General features: G+C 59.3%; 1 protein-coding gene across 1 annotated transcript in view; it reads left to right on the top strand.

The window, feature by feature from the left end:
* The window catches only part of OSGIN1 (oxidative stress induced growth inhibitor 1), a 32,005-nt gene that overhangs the window by 428 nt on the left and 23,787 nt on the right, over window positions 1-7,790 (top strand). Inside the window, exon 2 of the mRNA XM_027617426.2 lies at window positions 11-188. The gene's annotated coding sequence lies outside the window, so the exon portion shown is untranslated. The remainder of the gene's footprint in view (window positions 1-10; window positions 189-7,790) is intronic.

Genomic DNA, 7,790 nt, shown 5'->3' with positions numbered 1-7,790 from the left:
GACCCCCCAGCCAGCACAGCTCAGGACTCTGTGATGCGACAAACAGGACAGCCTGACCTCTCCGGTTGCTACATTCAAGTCAGGGGAGGGGGTGTCCCCTGAAGGAGGACCAGCTGCACCGTGCCTGCTCCTCCCCAGCCAGCACTGGTCAACGGTCACCCTGCAGCACCCAGCCTGTTTGTCACCAGGTAAGAAGGGGGCCCTCGGCAAGGAGGGGCAGGGCCTTCTCCGGGGAAGCCATGGGGTCTGGTATGGGGGCCTCGCTTGGCCAGAGAGGAGGAGACTCCAGAGAAGGGGCAGCTAGGCCCTCTGGCCCTCCAGTCGTGGAGCAAGCATGTGGGCTGGGTGAACCCCAGCATTGCACCTGCCGTTGTACCATCCTGGGAAAGTGCCGTGACCCCTGAGCCTCAGTCTCCCCAGCAGTAAAATGGGCTAACTCGTCCCACCCGCACAGAGCTCTTTCATGGGCGGCCCCAGCACATACCCGCACATATGTGCAGAAGCTGCTCAGAACAGGACATTGACCTTTGTTGCCAGGCCCCATCAAAGCTAGACTCAGGGGCTCTCCTCAGGGCGCCTACCCCTCCTGACTCCCAGCACCGCGCCCTCCTCAGGGAGAGGCCCTCATCGACCCCCCTCCACCTGCCACAGTGGGGCCAGGGAGAGAACACGGCCAGGGGAAGGTCAGCCCTCAGGCCTTTGTCCTTCCGGATCTTTGGCCTCTCAACTTGGCTCTGTGTCAGGCAGACCAAGACAGGCCTTTGGTTTCCTGACTCAGAGTCTCTGAAATCAGGCCGGAGCCTCACATATGGTGAGCACGTCCCCCCAGGAGACCGTGTGCTTCACTGCGTGAGCATCAAACCCTGCGGAGGGACCACAGATCGGGCAAGGACACTCAAGGCCCCGATTCCTGCCTCCCCACCCACCCCACAGCCAGGGATGCTGTGGCCTCACTGGGCTCCTGACTATTCTCGAAGGTTCACGCCTGACTTTGGCTTACACTTTTCCACTAGCCGGGGTTTGTCTGTCCAGCTAACCCCATTCGAGACTCAGCCAGGGTACTGGCCCCACTTCCTGCCCGGAAAGGCAGGCTGCAGTCTGACCCCAGATCTCTCCCATCCTTCCTCCACAGCTCCTGGCTGCCCACGAGAGTCAGCTTTGAGAACGCTGAACCCCAGTGCAAACCCGAGTCCCAGGCCAGGGTCCCGCCCGCCCATGTCATCCCGTTCCACCCCAGAGAACACACGGCTGGGCTGGGCAGCGTCCAGCCCTCGGTTAGCCCTGGGCTCTGCCGGTTGCCTCAGCCCTACTCTACCCCCTCGGCCCTCAACTTGGTCAGGAGCCCCTTTTATGCCTTTTAGCTGCTCAGCCAAGATTGGGCTCTTCTGGTTTCTGACCCTGGCCTTGCCATTTACTGAAGGGGGGGTGACCTTGGGAAGATCATGTGCCTCAGCTTCCTCGTCTATAAAATCCTATAATTGCAGCTCCCTGGTGGGGAAGCAGAGGTGCCTTGTGTTGTAATACGGGTGACATGCTGAGCTTCCTGGCAGGGTGAGTGGTCTGTAAATGGTGCCGCCCTTCATGACCCTGGCCTCGGGCGTTCTCCTACCCTCCGTTCTGGGGAGCAGCATGGCTCTGCGTCACTCCGCTCACACGGGGGCCCCTCACCCGCGATTGGGAGAACATGGCTCCTCCTGGGCAGATGAGGCCGAGCAGAGCCAGGCCGCGCCTCACACCTGCGCCCCGTGTCCCCTGACTTCTGGCAGCTCCATCCTGGGTGGACACAAGCTGAGGAGGTGCTCTCGGGGGCCCAGGCGCTGCCTGCCACGCCCCCAGAACCACCTTCCCTGCCTCCCCAACTCCCAGGCCAGGGAGTGGGTGTACCGCCGGCGCGCGGGAGCCTGAAGCTCAGGAGGAAACGTGGTCCTGGACAAAATTGCCTTTTGGTCAGATGTTCACGTGCCTGTGGTCCCTTCTGTGTGAGTGGCCGGGGCTGTGGTACCGCGTAACCGCGAGCGGGGGCTTAGAGCAACAGAAATCTATATTCTCCCAGTTCTGCAGGCCAGAACCTAAGATCACGGTATGGGCAGGACCAGCGGTTCTAGGAGAGGCTCCTCCTGCCTCTCCCAGCTCTCGGGGCCCCAGGCATCCCTGGCCTGTGGCCAAGTCCTCCTGTCTCTGCCTCCGTGGTCCCATGGCTTCCCTGTGTCTGCCAAGTCTCCTCTCTTATAAGGACACTGTCTTTGGATTTAGGGTCCGTGCTCAATCCGTGAGGATCTAATCTCTAGATCCTTAATTGATTATATCTGCAAAGATCCTTTTTCCAAATATGGTCACACGTACAGGTTCCTGGGGTTAGGACGTGGGCGTGTCTTGGGGGAGTCCCCACTCCCGTCTCCTCTCTGTCCGAGATGCGATGCGGTCTCAACACTGCCTCGGAGAGAGTGTGGGGTTTGCACTGTAACAGTTCCCGTGGACTAGCTCGCGATCTCCACCAGCAGGTGCCTGCTGCCCTCTCCGGCCATTCCCCGAGCCACTTGCTGGCAGATGGGAGGTGGTGGGAGGGGGGCTGGCCGAGCGGACATCCAGGTATCTGTGGCAGAGAGTCCCACAGAGAGCACCCAGGCCCACCCCTCGGTTACAGGTGAGAAACCTGGGGCCGGCTGTGCTTTGAAGCTCCTCTGCTCTTGCCCTCTCCCTCGGACTCCTTCTGACCATCACAGCAGCCTTCCGGCCTTCTCTGTTCCGTAATCCCCACGGGAGCCATCCCTGCCCCATGAGCCCTCTGCCTCCCCACTCCCAGACTGCCCTCTCCGCTCTCTGCACCCTGAGCCCCTCTGGCTTCGGCCTTCCCTGCCCCCACCCCTGCAGTCAATCTCCCTGTCGCCCAGCTCCTCTGGCTGATGCCTTCGGCCTTTCCTTCCCCCCCCCTTGCAGAAAACCTCCTGATGATAGACAGGGCTCGAGGCTTCTGTGCCCACTCCACCCGCCACCGCGCCCATCCTCAGTTTCGCATTTGCCCTTTGCTGGCTCACCGTCCCCTCCTCGGATCTCCGAGCCCCACCAGGAACAGGCAGCATGGTCTATCCCCCGTGCTCCTGACCACGCAGAGCACCAGCCCCACACTGGCTGAATGAATAGAATGTGACCCACCCCAATTCTGTGGCCAGAAAGTGGCTCCCACACTGGTGTTCTCCTTGGCCCCCACCAGAAGGAAAGCCACATGCCTGCTCCCGGGGCACCAGGGGCTTGAAGTCACCCGGTAGGCGCTGACCTCTCTGACACTGTGTCTCTAGTGACAGAAAGGTCAGTCCCAGAGGAAGGAGCCCAGGAGAGTGCTGCCCTGGTGATCTCTTGCTTAAGGAGCACCCATAGGCTCAACTTATCTAATCATGTTTATTGAGCACCTGCTATGTGCCAGGCCCTCCAGGAGGCTCGAGATCCACCAGGGAACAGAAGAGAAAACACCCTGCCCTAAGGAAACTTGTATCCCAGTGTGGGGTCCAGACAAACAAATGAACAAGTGAGTGTGTAGTACATGAAGTGGTGGTGAGGGCAGATAGAGAAACACAGCTGGATAAGGAGGGTGGGAGTTACTCTTTCATACACCGAGAAGACATTTGAGCAGAGACGTGAATGAATTGAGGGAACAAGTCACATAGACATCTGAAGGAAGAGCATTCTCGGCCCAGGGAATAGCAAGTGCAAATGCCCTGCGGAGGGAGTGTGCCGAAAGCAGCGAGGAGCCCAGAAGGGCAGGGAGGTGGGAGAGGAGGTCAGACGGGTGAGGAGGGCAGGTCACAGAGGACTGGTTTGGACCCCTGGCTAGAGGGAAGTCATCAGAGGGCTAGGGACACCATCTGGCTTTGGGTGGTGTGGTCATCCCAGCAGTCGGGTGGAGGATGGGCTATGGTCAGAGCAAGACCAGTGCCACATGCCCTGTGCGGTTGGGAGGCTGTGCGGCAGTCCGGGGCAGAGACTTGGCAGCTGTGGACGTTGTGCAAGGTGGTCACACTCCAGACGGTCTTGCAGGTAGCGTTGGTAGGGTTTGCTGATGACTTGGGTGTGAACCAAGGAGGAGTCAGCCTTGCCTCTGAGCAGTTGGAGGGAAGGAAGGACAGTTCTGGGGAGCAGTTCTGGGCCCCACAGGGAGCTGAGGCTGGGCTGCACCTCCCCTCTGCCAGTTGCTGCCTGCCCCTTCCGGCCCCCGCCAGAGCCCGAGGATCACGCAGAGGGACACTCCGCTCCTCCCCACCTGGCAGGAGGCAGCAGGCCTGCCGGGGCGCATGCAGCCTGCAGGGGTGGGCAGGCCTGCCAAATCCTCTTTCCAGGGATGTGGTCACAGTGGTAGAGACACAGAAGCTCCCAATCAGGGGCCTGGACAGGATCCAGAACCCCTGGGCCTCTGCCAGCCGCAGACTCTTCCAAATCAGGGTGTGTGCGCGGGGAGAGGTGGGAGGGAGCAGTCAGAATGGAAAAGACCCAGAACCCGAAGCCGGTTGACCTGGTTTCTAGGCCTGGCCCTGTCTCCTGGGCTCCTCCATTGAGGAGGAGAGTGGGGAGGTTGGCAGCGAGGATTTCAGCAGAGCTTACCACATGCCAGGCTCTGTTCTCAGTACCGTATGCCCTTCCCAATCCTGGGTGATGGTTGCTGTTTTTATCCCCGTTTTACCCATGAGGAGACTGAGGCCCAGAGCTAGTAAGTCACTTGCCCCAGGTCACTGTGTTGGGAAGTGGCCCCTGAGGCGTGTTGCTCACCACGCTGCCTCTCAAAGCCCCAGGAGGCCGGCCTCCGCCCACAAGCATCCCCCCGTTCCCCAGCCCCAGCCCCACTGCTGTCCTCACACCAAGCCTTCCGGCCCCAGGGCCTTTGCCTGTGCTGTTCTCTGCCTGGAGTGCTCTTCCTGTGGCTGGCTCTCCATGCGCTCTTCAGGTCTCAGTGGAAATGTCACTTCTTCAGAGACATCCCCTGACCACCCACCTTCCCCCAAAATCCAGACCTCATCTTGCTCCTCCGCTGACACCTCAGCCATTCAGTAAAGCCTCCCAGGCTCGGAGTACAACGGTGAGCACAGAGAGCAAGGTCCTCCCTGCGCCCTCACCTCAGAGACAGAGCCCTACCACCAGCTTTCACAGGGGAACCCACAGGGTCATCCTGGCCCCTCACCCCTCTCCCGCCTCTTAAATACACGTGAACTCCTTGAAATGTGCCTCAAGCTAGCCGGTCCCCCCACATGATCCCGGGAGTCACTGGTCTGGTTGAAAGAATTAGCCCTCCCTCAGCCTCCCCCTGCCAACACCTGCCGCCTGTCCTCAGGGAGCCTCCCCTGGACCGAGCGCCGTGCAGGGCAGTGGAGAAACCAGAGTGGCTTCAAGCACAAGCCCTAAATGGAAAGGGCTGAGGGCAGGTGTGACCCGTGGAGCCACTGCTCCAAGGAGTGCCTTCTGCCTCTTGGTCTGTGGCAGGAATTCTCCAGAGAGAACAGGCCTAGTGTAAGCCCCAATCTGGAACCTTCTTGCCATATGGGTTCCTCTTTACTGGACATTTTCCGATTTTCTGTTAAGACGTGGGGCTCAGAACCAAATATCTTTGATCAGTGCCCAAACAGGAACTTCACCTCCACCTTCTGTGGACGATGCCCCTAGTAATGTGACCCCAGATTGCAACACAGAAGGGCCATCCGCTTGCCCCTCCTGCAGATGCCAGCTCTAGAACAGTGGTTCTCAACTCTGGCTACCCATGGGGAGTACCTGGGGGGTTCTTCAAACTCCCGGTGCCTAGGCCACACCCCACACCAGTTCAGTCAACATCTCTGGAGTGGTTGGTGTCCCGGGCCTTCCGGTCCTCCGAGCCCTGACCCTTGTACTTGACTCACTGAGTCCCTGGTCTCCTGGCCTCAGGGGTGCCAGTAGGTCTTCAGACAACTATCTAATCCAGGGTTCCCAAAGTATGTTCCAGGGAACACTAGTTCTGCAAAATGTCCCATGAAGAATGGGTGTGTGGTCAGTGAGTTTGAGAAATGCTGCTCTAAAGCCACCCCCCGAGATGAGGTCATCAGAGGAGTCACGGGGGAAGGCAAAAACACCTGAAATCAAGCTTCCTGTAGAACTAACCGGAAGGGCTGTTCTAGCAGAGCATTTGGACCCCTGTCCAGCCGTCAGTCAATCCACAAATACCCCAGCATGACCTGAGCCAGGCCCTGGACCACAGCTCAGCTCCCAGCTTGCTCTCTTGCTCAGGTGGGCACTGAGCTGAGTGGAGTTAGGATGGGGTGGGGGGCAGGGGCTGGAAACCCTGGGACCAGGGAGAAGTCACCACTGCAGGGTCCTTCTTGGAGCCTCAGGTGTCTTGCCCCCATGGAGCCAAGCAGAGGCCTGGAAGGGCCCTGGAGGGGTGCCTCCGCCCTGGTCAGCTGGCAGGGGGGGCCCTAGCTTGAGTTCTGGGGGCCCAGGTGTTGGGGAGGCCTCTGTGAAACTCCACAAGCATTTGCTTATTTATGTGTGAATTTTACCTATGTGCCGACCAGGCGTACTCCATGGAAATTGTACGGCCCTCAAAGTGCAAATGGGTGTAGAGGGAGCAGTCGGTCCTCAGCCACCCAGGTCCCCACCTCCCGACCTGGGAGAGAGCCACCCCGTCCTCCTCGCGCCTCCTCCCCCCACCCCCGCTCATCCTCTCCCCCCCACCCCCGCCCCATGCTCTTCCTTCTTCCTTTCCCCTGTCTTGCACAAATGGGGGCAGACTCCACCACCTCCTGATACCCTGTTTTCATTCGCCGTCACAGGGCACCTTTCATGTCGCTCCATAAAGAATGGCTGCAAAATACTCCATTATAAGAATGTGCCAGAACCTATTTCACGAGTCTCTTAACGACTGGCACTTGGGTTGCGTCCCGTTTTCGGCTCTTCTCAACAATGCTGTAATGAATAACTCTAGACAGACATCATTTCGGATGGGTGCAAGTCTGTCCCTAAGACAAATACCTCACAAGGGATGGCTGGGTCCACAGCCATGTGCACTGTTACCCTGACAGACGGGGCAATTCCAGCTTCCACGCCCGCCCGCGATGCCCCGGGGATGCTGTCCTTTTCTAAAGAGGGCCTTTCTGCCCTAGAAAAGCTCACCATGCCCCCAGGGGTTTCTGGTTTCTGGTCTCGGAATCATTTCTTCCAATGACATCTTGTGCAGAATGTTGAGAAGTAAAAGAAAGAAGGGGCGGGTCGGCTGGCGTGCGAGCAGGGGTGGGCATCCGCTCCGTTGTCTGCCACTCGCAGGACGCCCTTTGGGGGAGCCAGGCAGGGAACAAGGAGCACTGGGGCACCCTGAGGACGGCAAAGCAGGAAGCCGGTTCTGCCCCAGGGACAAGGGGAGTGTCACTGGAGCCGAGGGAGGCCGAGGGAGGCCGGGGAGAGGAATCGGGGGGCTGACGCCGGCCGCAGAGCCTTCTCCAGGCGGCCACGGCCGACGAGGTGTCCCCCGGCCAGCGCTGCGCCCAGACCCGCGTGCGCCCTCCTACTTGCAAGAGCCGATTGTGACCTTTTCGGGAATTTTGTGTGCCGGTTGTGAAACACCCCCATGTTTAAAAATTACATGAATCATATCCAAAACAAAGATAATCCATCCTCAGAACTCTTCACTTCCTGATGATTTTGCTGCCTTTTGCCACGCGCCGTGGTCATGATGTCATCTGCATCCGAGGTGATCCTCCCACACGCCTCTCCCCGACTCTGCGTGCGGGGTCGCCACAGTAGCTTGAAATTGATGGTGGGCAGCACTGCTAATTAGGGTT

Source organism: Zalophus californianus, chromosome 17 (assembly GCF_009762305.2).
Source record: "Zalophus californianus isolate mZalCal1 chromosome 17, mZalCal1.pri.v2, whole genome shotgun sequence".
In the NCBI taxonomy this organism is placed as follows: domain Eukaryota; kingdom Metazoa; phylum Chordata; class Mammalia; order Carnivora; family Otariidae; genus Zalophus; species Zalophus californianus.
Note: the sequence above shows the minus strand (reverse complement) of the source record. Positions and strands in the feature narration are given on the sequence as shown.